Genomic DNA, 18,777 nt, shown 5'->3' on the forward strand with positions numbered 1-18,777 from the left:
GCCAGTCTGGTCAGAACTTGCCCACACTACCATATATGGAACTTCCACCCAACAGCCAGTCAGGGGGAAGGGACAGAGTCAGGGCTTCCCAGGACTTCGGGAAGATCAAGGTAACAGGCGATGGAAGGCAAGATGCCATGGGGGCCATTTTGTCTCCATCAGGATTCTACCGATTCCAATGAGAAGACCTAGGCATCCCAAAATGGAGGACGCTCAGGGCACCAGTCAATTCAGCACGGAGCTGCCACCAGCCCGTACCCTGCTCTGTGGGTCACAAACAGGTGCCCAAAAACATACACTAGGGGCACAGGGTTGCACCCCTACCCATGGATGCCATAAGGGTATCCCATGGGTCTGTTCACCAAAACCAAAGGAGAGAGCTGCACCGCCAGGAGTCCCACATGAACTCCTGCGCGGAAAACACAACAGAACACATGATAAAAAGCAGTAAAGGACAAGGATACGGAGGCCCTGTCCCTCAGGTGCATTTCCAGCATCACAAAATGGTTATAGGCTTACAATGGTGTGAAGCTTATTTATGGGCTATTGCTGGATAAAATCCCCAAATGTGTCCTATCTACATTTAAGAGGCACAGAGTAAAAACAAGTTCTATTACGCATACATCTGCATGGTACACGTTTGGAGTTGCAAAGCACCCCCCGCCCCCTGCATCTCCAAAAAGCATCCTTAACTTCCTTCAGCTACCCACTGCCCCTCATTGCCCCTCTTGTTCTTAGAAACACAAATCTAGCATGCCCCACTGCCAGGGGTGTTGCTAGGTCTGGAAAAGACCTAGGGCTACGCTGATGTCGGAACTGTCGGGACTGGGGGCTAGCCAGCCTTTTGGTTGTAGCTCCTGAGATTCTATCCGGGGCTGCAGCCCAAAGACCAGGGGCAATAGCCCTCTCAGCCCACCCACCCCTAGCAATGCCTCTGCCCACTGTCCAGCAGTGGCGTGCCGTGCCCCAGTAGGGTTATGGTGTGAGAACATGATTACTGCCCCACAGGTGTACAAGGATGAATAGTGACTTACATGCCCATACAGCTCTCCCTACTACAAACCCACAGTGATCCGAATCATACAGGGGAAACAGACACAGTCAAGAGCTACGCCTCCTTCGCCTGTTGTTGGCCAAAGGGGTGCTATACTCTTAAGGGTGTGAGTGTGAGAGGGTAGAAACCCAAATAGTGGCGTATAGCAGTCCAAAATAAAGAAATGTCCAATCAAAGTACTTTGAACATATATATACTTTATAATTAAACACACCAATGTGCAATACAAACTGTACTAGAAAACACCTAAAAAAACTCACCCCTTTAAATGAAGACAGAGAAATGCACGATGTAATGATGCGAGCACTTCGAAAACTAAGCAGGGAGGCAAAGGCAATAAATCAATTCAATGTTGGATATCTTTCTTGGGAAACAGATGGAAAAGTGTGCTTAACCAGTCTCTAGAGTCCCAACAAATGGACTCGGGGAGGGAGGAGGGAGCTGGGACCTTCCAAATGTGCATTAATCAGTTCTTCTTGTCATTGTGCGTGCCGTTCGAAACAGGTTCCAATGCAGAGATTTGCAGCAATCTAGGCGGGGAGCAGGTGTAGCATCGGGTTCAAGATGAAGCTGATGTGGAGTTCAAAGGATATGGCCAATGAGGTCACCAGCGTTGTTTCAGCATTCGAGCTAGGTTTGGTGATAAAGATACCGGTGGTTTGAGGCACTGTTCTTGTTTTAGCAGAGCAATCAACACACTCATCTGGCCCTCAGCAGTGGTGAACTGTTTTGAGGAACAGCAGCAGAACTTCAAAAAGATTTGAAGAAGTGCCAAAGGCCGCAAAAAGGTTCTGCTGCTTCGAATGGGCTGAAATGTTGTCAATGATGGTGCAACAGAAGATCACATTCGTAGAATGCAAGAACCCAACTACTTTGCTTCTTCAGTTACTGCGAGAACACACCTAAGGGCTCAGGTACAAAATGAGTCCATGATCTTGTTCTCCCAACCCAAGGAAGCTGTATAGCACCTGTAGGGGTCCCTGACCTCCGGTGGCGTCATGGGTACCAGTGTAGCTGGTTGAGTGGTAGTTCTTTCTTCGCCAGCATTTCACCCTCAGTGTGCCCCTCAGATGGGTAGGAAGCAGATTCTGCCTTGGTCTATTCCTTCTTCACCTCACTGGCTGAGACATTTCAAAGGTCAACTATCCATAAAAGAGGTCCAAACGAATCATTCTTGAAGTCCAGGAATGAATCCCAAAATAAATCAAAGAAAGAGGGGATATGTTAAAAAGAAAGAGTGCTTTAAACGGTCCAATCCTGGTTAAGATAACACGTTACTTGTGCCTTGTTGCATCTTTTCAAAAGTGCTCTGCTGTGCAGGAAGTGTAGTAGATAGGAATCAAAGAAAAGAGCACAGAAAATCAAGATGGACGAATCCTTTCTCCCTTGTGCTCTGCCAGTCTGTCAAACCCCAACACTTTTCTAGCCCTGTAATTCAAAAGCCCTTTTGTGTGCAAATCCATGTTTTGAGACATACCTTTGTTAAGGCTCTCCTCTTTTGAAAGCAGGCTCCCGGGATATATGCTATGTGTGGTCATTGGGCCTGCCAGGGAGAAGTTACCTCACCTCGCAGAATGTCAACAGATGCAGACCCTCTGTCCTTTGTCCCATTCACTGAAATTCAGACAGGAAGATGCGTGGAACCTGCATAGCCTTCCCTGTCTGCCTGACTTCAGAAGGTTGACACTGGTATGTTACAAATCAGATGGGGCTTTTGATATTTATATGAACCATAGTCCAACAAACCAAAACCAAAACCATATGACTTGTAGTTCCACATTAGCCTTGGTGGAGTTGCGTATACTGCCCGTACATGGCAGGATTAGGGGGAAGCAGGCTGATGCACACATATGGGAGCAAAGTATTAGGGGTGGGCAGCACAGTGTAGGTCTTAAAAATGGCTGCACTCTTTCACACAACTGGATTGCTGATGGTAAGAAATGTGCTGCCTCTAACTACTAAAAACTCACCATTCTGCATGCTCACCTGCAAATGCTGAACTCAACACAACCATACATCTGCGCTCCACAAACCGCATGCACTTCACAAACCCCAACATCAAACCAAACAAGACACAATCACACCTCAATGACACCAACCAAAAAAGCACTAACGCTCAGAGACCGATTTCTCTGAACTGAAGCTGCCAACTGCACATAAAAGATCTCTTGCTTCTCTCCCCCCCAACCCCAATAGAAAACGCCCCAACAAACTTCCTTCCATTGCATATCTGCCAGAGTGCCAAGAGACCATATAAGTGGCAACAGTGTGCGGTACAAGACCCCATAACAATAACAATACAATTATCCTGCCGCTAGGTTGATAGTTCCTCATAGTTATGTGCTTTTGGAATAGAAATGTAGCCTCTGCAATGCAGTGACTTTGCTGTGACAGGATCTGTCCAACAGGGCACCTGTGACCTCTGAACCTGCGCTGCCATGGGAGAAAATGGATGCTGCATGGCACAGGTGCACACTATGCTTTTGACATGGAGTTTGATGAAAAGGTTGCCTGGGCAGCAGATCACCCTTTTCGAGATGTGAACAGTCCCTAAAAGGGGATGTGTATTTGAGTATTTTCCCCCCCAAAAAATCTGGTTCAATAGCATGCATAGCTCCGCAAGCAATGCAGAGGATTTTAAATGTTATTCTCCTCCCTACAAGGTACTAAATGTTTGAAGCAATATAGAGTGCCTGATTTAAAAGCAATAATTAACAGGCAAGTAGAAGAATTAGGTTTTCTAGTGGACTCTTGAAGGGTGGGTGAAATCTCATAGTATTTCGAGGCAGTAATTCGGCCATTTTGTTTTGCCTGGGGTGGCTAATTTACCTTCAGCTTTTAGCTGGAGGTAAATCAGTGCCCCAAGTAGCAAACCTGTGTATGCCTGGTGCAGGAAAAGTGCTGGTCGCGGTAATACTGCCACGTTTACTTTCACCATCCAGAAGTGTATATTTTTTTTTATTTGATTCTATTGTTTAAAACACAGAGTGTGGGTAGCTTGCATTTAGGATGCCATCTTTTAACAATGAGGCAGTAATGTGAGATGGTCTGTTCATCCATTGGAATTAGTGCTTGGTCATGTGTTGTTGAAAAAGCCATGTTTTGAGAGATTTCCAAAATTGGGAAATTATGGAGGTGTGTGACAAGAGAAGGATTGTTTGCTGGTCCTCTCTTTGCGGATGAGTTGTGATTAAAGCCTGTTGGTCAGTTTGCTGCACAAGTAGCGTGTACCACCAGATATGTCAAGCTTAGCCTCCATGTACCCTGCTGTGCTACCAGTGACTGCTTTGTAGATTCTACATTCAGTCTTTACCAGTATCCTGGCGTGGAGAGGAAGCCAATGTATTTCACATATGACGAGGTGGATTCAGCTGCCTTTCCATGCACCCGTGATATGATGTGCTTCAGCATGGTGGACTCCTTTTATGTGTGGCAAGTGAGCAGCTGCGAGCCCCGGCAGCAGGGCATTTTCCCAATCTATGCGTGAAACCACAAGAGTCTGCACTATGGTCCAGAAGGCCTGAGGCGGGAGGAATAGGTTATAGGTCAAAGTATTGACTCAAAAGGGTCAAATGACAAAAGGGTTGAGTCAATTTGACTGAAAAAAAGGATTGAATGTTTTTTTATTTTTGGTGGGGTCCCCCAAAACCTCTGTTTTTGGTGTAAAAACACCTTTTTTTAGATAGCAGAAAAGAAAATATACATTTTAAAAAAAATGTGATCCTTTTGTTTTCGGTCGAATTAACTCTCACCTTTGGCATTCGATCCTGTTGATTTAGGTACTTTAACTGGACACCGGAGGAATAGTTTGTTTTTGTGAATGGTGGAGATTCTTAGCCAGGCTATTTGGGTCTTCTTCGCTCTGTGTTTCTGAATAGACAGACTGCTTTCAATGGTGAAGGATAAGGATGTAGCTGATTTTGAGAGTTGTGCATCAAGTCCTATTAGGCGCATATCATTGAGTCATTGTGGGACAAGTTGTTTAGCAGGCAGACCGATGAGGACGCATTCAGTCTTTGATGGGTGTAGTTTGAAGTTTACAGTCGACATCCAGGATTGAATGATGGGTAGGTAATCATTACGGGAAATAATGTTCTGCGCACTATTTACTCTCATGCACAACTGAGTATCATCCACCTTTTCGTGAATGTATAGCCTTACTGCAAAATCACTTAAAAATAAAATGATTTAAGTGCTTTGGAATCAGGCACACAGGTTAATGGTGGGGCTGGGATGAAACAAATAATTGCCTTTTCTTTAAATTAATCATGCACTGACAAACAGGTGTTTATAATTGGGTTAAAAGTCCAGAACATTGTGCGCCACCCTTCACTATATACATTAATTGTTGATGTTTACATTTGTTAAGAAAGTCACTGCTAGTGAAGACACTTTCTCAGAACAGTTTTGTACAAGATCACAAAGCACTCCAGTGCAATCAAAGCACTTTTGAACACCTATTAAATGGTAAGTCAAAAGTACAACACAGAGCAAAATTCAGTTGAGTGATGTAAATACAATGAAGTGATTGTCTTTCAAATTAACAATACATCACAACTTTCACCTCTATTTGGGCAAATACACTTATCTAGGCTAGTGAAACACTATTGAAAAATGTAAATAAAAGAGAACAGTGCTTCTACCATCTTAGAGTTCAAAGTGCTCCAAAATTGAAACATGTTGTGCATAGAGCAGTTGAGGGAAAACAGTTGATGGAGATGTCCGGTGGGGCTACATTGAGATACTGCTAAGAGTACCTTCTCAGACATCTCTATGTCTACTTCAATGGCGACCAGTGACCCGTGATTGTGCACCCCTACCCCACTAAAGGCCACAAATCTGAAGGAGTGGCGACTGGTCGAGAAACAAAAAAACACAATGTCTTCTGCAGCGAGAGGGAAGAGAGAGAAAAGCCGTTGCGCGAGTACCTGAGGTAAGGGACCCAGAAACACCCATGAACTGAGGCTGCTCACATCAGAGTTCTTCCCCCAAAATAACCTTGCTAACATGCAGCTGAATTGAGTGAGCGACTAAGTGTTAGAGGAAAGAACCCACTGGCATCTCAGCAACCTCATTATCATCAAGAAACACACTCCAATGAGAGCATTGTCTATGGAATAGCATCCCCACGTTGCTTGGTAATGACGTCAGAGCTGCAGCCCTTGCAGTGTATGATTTGGGACGAAAAGAAAATAACTCCCAAGAAGCACATATTGATTATAGGACATTTGCAAAAAATCAGGAATAATGTGAATAATAAACTGGTGACTGCTCTGAAAATTGAAAGGAATAAATAATAGATAGGCACATAAATGTTTAAGAAAGCAAAACAACATAGTGATCTAAGACTATCCACAAATTACACTACCATTCAAGGGATGTCAACTCCAAGTTTTTTCTTACTCTCACAAAGGGAACCCACCATCCAGTGGAAAAGGTGGAAAAGAAACTTTGAACACTAAGCACAAGCAATAGAAGGCACAGACTATGCATCTGTTCTCATACATTGCTTTTGAACAATTCGAGAATGTATCTGCAACTGAACAAAACTGCAAGGCTTACATGAATATGACAAGTGCAATACGATGCTTCATAAACATAACAAAAAGAAAATTAACATTTTGCTGAGGTGCCATTTTGGAAAAAGGGTTCAAGAGTATGTAGAATCAGGAGAAACTACATTACAGCTATAAGAGGAGTAGCTTCCATGTGCGAATTTGGTAGCAATATAGAAGACAGACTAAGAGATCAGTTCATGTATGAATGTGAAGACAGCAGGGTGTGAAGCATTGTGGGCTAAAGGAAATCCTACATTAGATGGCTTCCTAAGGGGGTAAACATACCAACACATGTGTTTAAGAACAAGAAAACAAGGAGAAAATAAAAAAAGACATGAAGAGAAGTGAAAGAAGTACCCAAATCACTACAGAATTGTTATCTATACATAATAAGAAACAAGAAAAAAGAAACAACAAAACTGGTAAAGACACATCATAGCAAAACAAATTGAGAAGGATGACAGGAAAAAGTGGTCAGGTGTGGAAGTTTCTTCCACATATAAACTAGTGACTCATGGCCAGGTCTTAAAGTATTTTGTCAAATCTGCAACAAACTGGGACATTTTGTTATATGTTGCAGGAATGCCAGCAACATTACAAATTTCACAGGAGAGCTATGTGAAGAGCTGCTTTGGCTCTCTCTTCATATGGGTGCGAATCCTAGACTCACCTTTTCTGGATTTATGGTGGTCCTCTTGCTTTGCTACTCCTTAGTTGGTCAAAGCCAACCTGATAAACTATCCTGCCAGGTACTATGACTATGAAGATTACTGTTGGACACTTTGATTCGTTTTTTGTGGGTGCGGGTCACATACTCGCCTTTGTGATTCTCCCTTCTGTTAGCCATCCCACCAAACATTCCATTCTCCAGACCTCTCTGGAAAGCTTATAACTAGTACTTGGTTGTTTGTGGGTGCTTCAGCCCTTCTCAGCTTCCCTCCTTGGCTTCCAGGTACTGCGGCGGCTCCCATCCTCTGAGCTGCACAGCTCGGCTTCTCCATGCACTCCCGGCTTCCCATCTGGTTGGGGCTCAGACTTCTGCTCCTATCAGGTATTGGTCAGCGCCAGATGCCTCTGGAATGCCTCTAGCAGCAGGTAAGGGTGTTGCTCCTGGAGCCATCAGCATCCCGTCTCCTCTTCTGCTGCAAGGATTTTAATATCCTGCTTCCTCCTGGAAAGGCTTCTTTTTTCAGTAGGTCCTTCTTTCCTTTTTATGTACCATTACAATTTCCATGACCCAAATTAACTAGAAAGTTCATAGTGGTTTGGTGGATTATTCCATATTACTATGCAGTTCTTCCTTGCCGCAGTACTACAGTCATCCGTGTTCTTCCTTGTCTCAGTGTTTCTTGGGGAATTGAAACTGTCTGTTCTATGGACATACTTGAAAGTGTGTGGGGTTATTATGTCTTGTGCAGGGCAACATGGTGAGGGAGGTTGCAATGTAAGGGAATAATACCACGTTTCTCACAAGGTGTCATCACTTGTCGCATAGCGAGTTTCCCTCCCCATGAGATCCACCCGCTGAGTACTACTCTCAGGGGAACTATCGGATAGTGGACTCACCTCTCTGGCCTCATGGGAATTGGCTTCCCCCATGGAAGAGGTGATATCATCCTGGGATTCGTCGCAGCCTTTAGTTTTATAATGTTTCCTGTCTAGCGCAGCAGTTTGCGCATGTGTCATTTGTAGTTAGCTTTGACATATATTAGAAGCATCATAACGCCATACAGAAATAACAACAATGCAATGACATTGTGGATATTAATGTAGCAGCTAGGGTGATGTGCAGCAGTTTTTGCATTTAGCAACAGTGATTTATGTAGTGCTTTGAGGAGTATGCAAACAAGTAGTTGAAATAGGTTACAAGGAAGAGAGGGAGTCAGAGAGGTATTCCAGTGACCGCACAGGCTACGTACCGAGTAAGTGAAAGTCCTGCCATGTTATATCTAGGGCCTAGTTATAATCCATGCATCTTTTGGTAGTAGGACAAGCAGACCCTGTTTGAAGCTGAGGCTCTGTCCATTTTTATTTAGAAGAAATCAATTTCGCTCCCTGTGAATTTTCAGACATTCAAGGTGGCAGGAAGACGCGCTGTGCAAATAATGGATAATTGTATCAAGCTGTGCAGCTGAAAGGAGCTGGGAATGGTATTCTGGGTCAGGGCCTGAAGATTAGCGCTGCAGCTGCACAGGCTAAATCTTTGAGAATAAAGCCGGTTGTCCAGGGTGCCAAGTGGTACAACTAGATTATGGAGCAATGCTGCACCCCTTGAAAAGTGGTTGGCCCACTCAAATTGCAGCGACTGTGCAAATGGGATGAGTAAATAAGCAAAATGAAGACCTGAAGAGTGGATCCCCAAACAAGTCATTCATGAGCATGTGGATTCCCATGGAGATGGTGGACGAGATGTGCTAGATATGTACTGTGTTCTGAGATGGGAGTAGTAAGAGCTGATACCAATAGATTTAACTCCGAGTTTGCAGGAATTATTGGTGCATGCCATAGTGTCTAGTATAATGTGAAGTCTATTGTATTACAGAGCAGGGGTGACCTTGTCATTCACACTCACTCCCTGATTAAGTCTGTGGAGGGTATGCACATCACAAGATAGTCTGCACTACCTTACCCAATAAAGAAAGTGTATTAGTGCAGCAAAGTACCTCAATATAATGCACCAATGATATTACAGTGTTTTACAATGATTGCACATTATGTCATTTCCGAGAGGTTGTCCTTAGATAAAGTGTGACTGATAGTGTAATGAACAATTGTGGATGTTTAGATATTTTGTGTAGGTATTGACCAACTGGGAATGTGCTATTATGGTGCGTAACTAATAGGCTTAGTTTATGTTAATTGTGGTTTCCGCTATTAAAGATGTAAAGTGAAATAGACAAGCCAAGTTCTTAGTTTCGTTTTCACTCCACAAAACTGATTAAACCTCTGGATGTATTTGCATGTAATAAACGTGTTTTTCTTGCAAAGGGTGCCCTGTTTATTGGACCCTCTCATTTTTTATTTTTTTTATCGATCAGGTTTTGGGTCCGTGCCTGGAGATTTGGTCACCCCAGTGATTCCAGATCCTCTGTCAGGCTCCGGTATTCCCTGCTGTGCATCCTGGGTGTCATCGCCCATCTGCAGCAACCAGTCCCACATGCTCAACCTGAGAAGGTTTTCATGTGTCGTGTTGTAAGAAGGACTGCCTGTTCCTTGGAGTAGGGTGCCATGCCCAGTTGAGCAGGTGATTAGAGGGGGAAACCACATCAGAAGAACTCAGAAGAATGCATAGAACGTAAGTGCACTATTGCTAGTGAAAACACGAGGGGAGGTGTTAAAACTGGGTTGAATGTGGGAGCATGAGTGCGAGGAGAAAAGACCATGTGGCAACATTACATGAGGTTGAAGTAGTGGCCAGGTGAATCACCTCCATTGTGAAGAAAGATGAAATCATAAGTAGTGTAGTAGGGATACAGGAGAAGAACTGAAACGGGGTATCTCCTTTGTAAGAGGAAAGACAGTGCTGTCATTTAGTGACAGGCCGGTATATAGAGGTCCCGGGGGATCTCGCTGTCCTGTACAAAAGGGGGTGAGAAGGATTGACTTCTCTCGTCACAAGAGCAAGGCGACTGAGGAAGGGTCTATTACACTGCTTAAATAATTGTGTTTGTATTAATGATATTTATTATTAATTGTCTATATAGAATTGTGTTGGTGCGGGGCATTGAGTGCCCAGTTATGGAGATAAGAGTGGTGAGTGCATGAGTAGAAGCATTGGGAAAGTGGCAGAACTGAAACAGCGGGGTGGGACTGGGTTTATTGTGAGCATTGCCCTGTGGCTTGTTGTATAAGCGCCTTGCAAATTCACAATAAATTAATACAATAATTATTGGGTGGGTTTTGGAAACGCTGCTGGACTGGTAATTGGTAAAATTAGAGATTTAGAGTAAGACAGATTATGAAATGAAGCATGTGTAGCACCTTGGAAAACATGTGCGCGGCACTTCCACAGTATAAGGAAAACATATTAAAATATCACCAGGAATGGGTTCAGGGTACTGTTGGAAGGATGTTCACACCTTGGACCAAAGAAGGTTTGAACAACAAGGAAGTGCTTGAACACATGTGCACATATTAACCTCAAAATATAAAGGGAAAACATTAAAGAGTCGAAACAGCATTTTGGAACTAAGGAAGATGTTCGAAGATATACAAGATACCGCTCAAAGTAGTGAGAGGACTGATCCTGTGCCTGCCTCCATATTGGTGCTTCCCTTTACAGCCCACCGTGGGACACACCAACCCACAGTATGCACCTGAACTCAACCCGCAGCCCCAGGAGGACATATCAATGCCACACAGGACTTGTTTATGGAAGTAGAGAATAAAGCGCAAAGAGAATTAGAAGCCACGCTGATTAAAAAAAATGTTGGAGCTAGTGCAAGCCATGCAGGGGACACAGCAAGGGGCAGTGGAGAACAGGTGAGATTTTATTTCTAGTTGACAGCAGGATCATTAAGGATATCCAGGTAGCAACAAGTGAGGACCACCCCAATTCAGGACATCTCATAGAGGATTTGCAGTGTGCCATTAGTGTGGATTATAACTCAGTGCATACAGAAAGGGAATGGGAGGTTGCATAGGAGGAGTGGGCAATGGATGAGGAGCAAGGGACAGCACAAGAAGGAGCACAGAGGGCAGGGACCCAACGGGTGCTGAAGCTGAGGTTGCATCCAGGTTGAGTGGCCCTAGTGAAAGGAAAGAAGGGAGTGAGCATGCCACACTTTAACTAGATGGGAGTACTGTTCCCATTGTTACACAAGGGACTAGGGAGAACACACTAGGTGCCATGGCAGCCTATGGATCGAATCAGCTTAAGTGACGGCCTTACCCTCACTCACAGCAGGAGCAGGAAAATTGATATATTCTTTGGAAAAGCAGGCAACAGGGATTACATTAGCGGTAGGAGACATTAAATGTTTATTTGCAGCATTGTTGGGGGAACAAGCAGATGACATATGTAGGAAAGCGGAGTATCTAGAGGAAGAGTCGAATAGTTACAATCATGTTTTTCTCTTATCAATAGGTTATCTTATCCATTGTAGATGTGTAGGGGGGCACAATCTTTTTGAATTCTGTTACAGTAACCTAATCAAAAATCAGGTAAAATATGTTTTCCTTTATTTCTGTTAGCTGTCAGCAAATATATCAGATTCATTGCAAGTTAAGATTTGGACTCTGAATGTGACACCATGTATTTGCCTTAAAAAATGGATTCCATATTGTATGCCTGCAGATTTAACTTTAACATTTTCCATTTTCTGGCCTCCTAACTGTGGTCCACAATTAAATTACAGAAAAACCGGACATCAGCTGTGCACCAGAAAAGACTCCACACACCCGTCTGACAGAGGATACAGATCCTGTAGCCTGTCTTTGGTTACTTCATTTTGGGACAATGGATTTTGCAATCACTCTATTTACCCTTATGCCCATGCATGGGTGTCAATTAATGCTAGCACAGAATTTAACATTTTAACCAACAATGAGCAAGAGACGCTTTGTAGACACACTCACAAAGTACTAAATAAAACATAAGTTGACAAATTTACTAGGATTGTGCATTCAATAAACAACCGACATTGAACATTGAACATTTAGAGAGAAGTGTTACTGTTCAGAAACACTGCATTCAAAGAAGAGCCTTGGCCATGCACATTTTGCCACTCATCAAGATGTGCCGCTTGTCAAGCTGCGCCAAATACCAGGCATGGCGGCATGTTTCAATTTGTCAACCGGCCTCAAATGATATGTTTCTTCTCTTCAGTATCATCCACCATCATCTTAACCCTCACAACCTGCATAGTTCCTTCTGAAGCTCCTGATTCCCTCTCTCGTTCCTTGTTCCACTGACATCAACTTTTTTACTCTTCTTCATCATGTTTATTTCACTCTTCTGCCCCACTTTGCCCTATTTCTTTTCTTTCTATTTTCCCTCTGTACTCTCCCTCCTCAACTTATTTCCATCTCCACCATGTTCCCACCCATTCCATATCCTCACAGGGGCTTGCATCTGTTGCAGCTGAAATACTGCTTGAATTGACAATGTAACAATCATTCCATTAAGCTCATTATGCAATGCAGAGACAAATGGTAGGAACATGTGCAAAATTACACTCAGTGGCAGTGAGTTTGCAATAGAGAATGAGATACCCAAAACACTCTCTGCAAATACTGAATTCCAACAGGTGTGACCGCTCATGGCTGCTCTTAAATGGCATTTAACCAATCCGTTTTTCTGCTTTGACCTACAAAAACAGTCATTCACTTTCTGGTTTGTAACATAGAATTCAATTTTAGTACCAAAATGTATCACTAGGCTATTTTACAGTCTATCAGTAGCACCAAATCCTATACAAAAAAATAAACATCTGATTCCTTCCATCCAAGGCTTCAGGAGCTCCACATAATATCATTATCAATACACTTGTATAGAGCGCAACTAATCACCAAAGGCATCACCGCGCTAACATGAGAATTGAACAGACAAAGAAAAGACATATCTATGCAAATAAGTACGTTTTGAGAGAAGCTTTAAATCTCTCAAAGTCAGGCAGGCTATGCAAAGTTAAAGGAAAGGAGGTCCAATGTTTAGATACTTCCACTGAAAAGGAACGGCCACTGCAACGTTCCAGTTGGAAGGACGGAATTGCTACCAGAGAAGAAGAAGCTGACTGCAGCGGATGTGTAGGCTGATAAGGGAGAAATCTCTCATGCTGGGACAAACATCTCTTTTTTGTGATAAGCTTGATAAATCAAGCAAAGAGACTTATATTTGATACACGCTGCCACAAGAAACCAATAAAGGGCTTGCTGGACTGCAGAGACGTGATGGCCATATGGGATACCTCTGGCAAGGCCAACTGCTGAATTGTGCAATGCCTGCAATTGATTGATCAAGTAGTTAGGTGAAGCTAAGAAGGTTGCATTTCAGCAGTCAAAACTACCATTGATGGAAGCAGTTATGACAGGAGCTTAGACATTGATGGGGATAAAAGGCAACATTTTTCTCACCTTGTTAAACTTGAAGAAGCCTAGTGTTTACTTGAACCTTGGATGAGAATGAGCTAGTCCCATTCAGTTTCAACCAATGTTTGCTCATCCCAGAGCTCAACGCTTCCAAACAAGCACACAGGTGTGCTGATGTACTCACCTGATAGCCATCAAGATGAAACATGAGTTGGGTGGCGTCTGCATATGAGAAGAAACGATAGCCATGTGAGTGAATCAGGGGAGCAAGTGGTTGAACATAAATGTTAAGCAAAGGGAAGAGGGCAGAGCCTTAAGGGACACCACAAGTGACCAAGGTTGGGACAGAACGGAAAGGAGGTAAAGAAACAGACTTAAGCGTAGAAGCCAAAAAAGCTTGGATCTAGGCTGAAACAGAACCTGAGATACCATTCTTCTAAAGCCTAAGCAATGTGCGGCAGGGAACAGGCAGAGATGATTTTTAGTTTTGCCGAAAAGATTGTCAGTGCCCGCAGATACCCTACCTATTGATATGGGAATGGGAGGGAGATTCACAGGAAGAGCACTAGTTTATTCTTCAGGAAGTCCTGAAAAGTAACACCGCACAAAAAGGGTTATTGTGGTGTTATTGAATTGCTTTGGTCTCCTAAGAGAAGTTAAGGGCATACACTCTGGAGGCAAGAGATGGCCCAAAGCTTGTGATGTGCTGCCAGAGTTGGTCTCCGAGGTAGTACTGTGGATCTCTGACTCACTCCACACTTCCCAAAACCTCATGTATCATGCCATCAGGAGACCTTGTACTCTTTAATACCAAGTCAGAGACAAGAAAGAAGAAACGTCTTAATAATGTCAACAGTCCCTAAATCACAAAGTCGTCTGTTCCCTTTGTCAAAGAGAACCACCAGCAGTAAATTAATTTCCACACATACAGCAAGCATCACACATAAACACACGTGCACAGGGAAGTAAGTTAGAGGCAGCAAGCATGCGCACAGATGCACTACACTTCCCATAAAAACCCCATACTTTCTCTCTCCCTAGCTCAAGAAGATCACATGTCCACTCTAGATTGATGGCCTGGCTCATTGGAAAGACATAACAGGAACTAAATGCTCAACCACGAAGCAGCCGCAAGGATCAGACACTTCCACCTGACTTGAAAGTTGTAGACAGGGGTATTAAAATCTTGCCCGCCACAATAAGTGGCGACATTATAATCAATCACAGAGGCAGACAAAATGAAAACTTAGAGCTGAGGAACATTTGATGGAAATGGGAAACACTTAAGGAAAGTCAATGGTTAGCACAGTGGGGCCAATCATGACATACAAGAAACAAGGTAGAAAGAGCCCTAATCATGAACCTTAGGCAATAACCAGGGTAATTAGGAAAGCTATAAAAAAAGACACAGAGAACCACAGGTAGTGGAGCAATCTGGACTACCATCCAAGGGGCAGGAGGAGTCAAAAGGAGGGAGTTCTGTGAGTTCACTGAGAGATAGATGTATTCTTATATCACACTTAGAGAATGGAAAAAAAGCTGAAAGCCTGTTGAGCAGTGCATGCCATCCACTAGCTAAATCAGAGATTGAAGCCATACAAGTGGAAAGGCTGTTGAGGGCTTTTTCTCAGTCCTTGGCCAAGAAGAACAACCCAATGCATAGGAAGAAATGCTCGAACATAGGGGAAAGTCACTGGTTATCCACTGAGTCGAGGGGAAAAAGAACATCCTGGGCGAAGAGAGTCAAAGGAACACTCTAAGTAACAAGAACACGCTTGGATTGGCAAAGTGGGAACAAGGTGCTATGATCTTGGGACTGGGAAGTCAAGAAGCATGCTGGGCACAAGGTCCCTGAGGCGGTGTATTAGATTGGGGAATCTGATGACCAACAGTCCTTTTAAATAGGGCGTTCCACCATTTTAGTAAATCCATTCTGACGCTTTGAGTATGGTAGTCCTTCTTCAGTTTTAGTGATACCAGTGGACCCGATGGATGATCACCTCTATCCCTACCCATTAAAGCAAATGGCTGTCCTAGGGGTTACATGCTGTCGACTGACCAATAGGATATACAATAATGGACTTGGTACCGCCATTAACCCCAGCATCTGACGCTTACCCGATCCTAACGCTCTTTACTTAGAATATTCTCACAAAAGCATATTCCATTTTGTTAATGCTCTTTTGGCCCTTCCAAGAGTTCACCCCAGACAACCTCTTGTGTTTAAAAAATACAGGTGTTGGTCTTTACCTATAATTCATGTGTTGAGTTGATCCTTCACTTTAAAACAATGGGGGTGTCCTGTCAGTGAATTTTAATAGTTGCAACCATTTCAAGCAATCTTGCTTAACCTTTGTAATATATCACTGGGACCGGAACCAATTAGTCTCACTAATGACCAAAGCTTAACATTCACAAACGCACTTCAACTAAGTGGTATTCCGCACAGCTTTTATTATTTGGCTGCTGATTTTATATAAATATGTTTTTTTTTTTCCTTTTTAGAAACTTTGCTGAGTAGACACAGTTCAAATTATTTAATAGTTGCTAGATAAGAAAGTTTTTTTGTAAAATGCAAAACAACATAAAAACAGGACTTGTTTAATGATCCACAAACACATTTTCTGTGCTTTTATCCAGCAGAAACAGTGTATAGACAAGAAATTCACTACAGTGAGAATATTTTTGAAAAACATGTGATTACCAAATTGGCTAAGTGCATGAATTAGATTTGTTTGTAGCAAATATTTCTTTCTATGCCATACATTAGTTGGACATAGCAAACACTATATTACAAGCTGTAGTACAAAAGCAGGGCTTGAGAACAGTGCAGAGCCCTATACACGCAACACAATTGTACACACATTCAAAGTTCTACCGGGTATGTGTAATATCACACTTCTAGGTGGGAGCCTTGGAGAGGTCTACCAGTGCCGGGCAGTCACGTGTTTGTGGATCATGTTTTTATGTTGTTTTGCATTTTACAAAAAAACTTTCTTACAGAGCAACCGTTTAATAATTTGAACTGTGTCTACTCAGCAAAGTTTCTAAGAACGAAAAAAAACATATTTATATAAAATCAGCAGCCAAATAATAAAAGCTGTGCCGAATACCACCTAGTTGCAGTGAGTTTGTGAATGTTAAGCTTTGGTCATTAGTGAGTCTAATTGGTTCCGGTCTATATATGATATATTACAAAGGTTAAGCAAGTTTGCTTGAAATGGTTGCAACTATGAAAATTCGCTGACAGGACACGCCCATTGTTTCAATCTGTCTCCAGCCCATAGTCCTGTCAATGTATGGGCTGTCCATCCAGTTGATCCTTCACAACATACACATATGCCAGTCTATCACAATCCGATCATACACATGGGGACTTACTACGAGTTTGGTGGTATTTTTGTTGGAGGTAGCGCCACACTCAATTCCGCTACCACAGGTGGTAAGCCTGCGATAGTGGGCAATCCTGCATGATTCATTGGCCCTCATTACAACTCAGGCGTTAAGGGTTTAACGGCGCCGTCGGCGCCATTAACTCTTAACGCCTGATTACAAGTGTCCCTTTGCGGGTTGGTTGTCCCTTTGCGGGTTGGTTGTCCCTTTGCGGGTTGGTGTTTAACGCCTGCTTTTAGCACTTTGGAGCTAATTACGGCACCGTAATTTACGGTGCCGTAATTAGCGCCTTCCCCGTTCCCATTATGCCCTATGGGGGCAAAAATGGGAATGGGGAAGGGCAAATGGTGAATGGGGAATTACCGCCCCACTCACCTTGGAATGGGGCGGTAATTCCACCATCCACCATGGCGGAATCGTAACCTTAGCGACATGGACCATGGTGCTAATAGCACCATGGTCCTCCGCCAAGGTTGTAATGAGGGCCATTATCATGCAGCGCCTTCAGGAATTCCCCATTTTGGAGTCCCATAGGACTTGTTTGGGAACATGCAGCTCTACAACGGGCGGTCACACCACATGGCACATGGGTAACGGCGCCCGTGTGAACACCTTTGTGTGCATGTAATTTCATCCACACAAAGCAGCCTGAAAAGATGAGTTCCACTTCTGAAAATCAGAATGTGGTGTAGTGGTGAAACATTGGGCCTTCTACAATGACGGCTGTTTCTACCACTTATTCCACGCTAGTAATGAAGCCCATAGTGCACAGTTCTTCTGGAAACATTAAGCACATGATTTGCCCTGTATATTGCCTATGTGTGTATCTTCATCCCCCTTAAGCACCTTAGGAGTACATCACAGTGTTTACTGTTTGTGTGCACAGGCTGTCCGCTCTTAAGGACATCATTCAAAAAGTACCTTGCATATGATAATCATGAAAATAAGAATATTAATATAAAAAAATATTAGCTTGGTGGGATTCTGTAGCATCGCTGGTGTTACAGAATCTGAGTCTGTGAGATCACACTCCCTGATGCTGTGGATTTTATTCCTGAGAACACATACTACCTTTACGGCTGCAGGAAGGAAACCTCCCGCAGCTGCTGATGATATAGGCATAGCTCCCCAGCCCCCATTTGTTAGTGCTGGGAAAGGCAACCTGTCCATGATCTCAATTCCATCCCCCTATGGGAGCACTCCCTCACCATACTTTGCCATCTGCCGACTGCCCGACAAGGCCTTGTGGCATCTGGCGGTCCTAGCAGGAGCATTTGAGTGCGCGCCAAATCCAAGATAACATCCTAAATTGAATTAATTGGAATAGCAAGAGGGGTTTAGGGATCTCATTACTAATGTTGATGATCAGCAGAACTGTCATATTATGTACCTCTGTGTGTAAGTGTTTAGCATGTGTGTATGAATGCATGTCATGTCTGAAGCTCAAACCTAGCAGCGGTGAAATGGAGCGCTGTACGATACAGACGTACCCAGGTTACAATTAAGGTGGAGTGGTAGTCGAGAAGCAGGGTGGGGGACTGCAGAGGGGGAGCAATAGGGTTGAGTAGAAAGATCGGCGAGTAGCTACTGAGGACATGTTCTTCGAAGAGCAAGGTCTTCAGGTCCTTGCCGTAGGGTGCGATGAACGAGACACATCTTATCTGCATTGGTAACTTGTTTCAGAGTAAGGGTTTGTAGCAGGAACTGTTTCTTTTTCACTTGCAGTTGTTTGTTTCCAGCCTG

This window comes from Ambystoma mexicanum, chromosome 3q, assembly GCF_040938575.1.
Source record: "Ambystoma mexicanum isolate Mex_15411 chromosome 3q, UKY_AmexF1_1, whole genome shotgun sequence".
In the NCBI taxonomy this organism is placed as follows: domain Eukaryota; kingdom Metazoa; phylum Chordata; class Amphibia; order Caudata; family Ambystomatidae; genus Ambystoma; species Ambystoma mexicanum.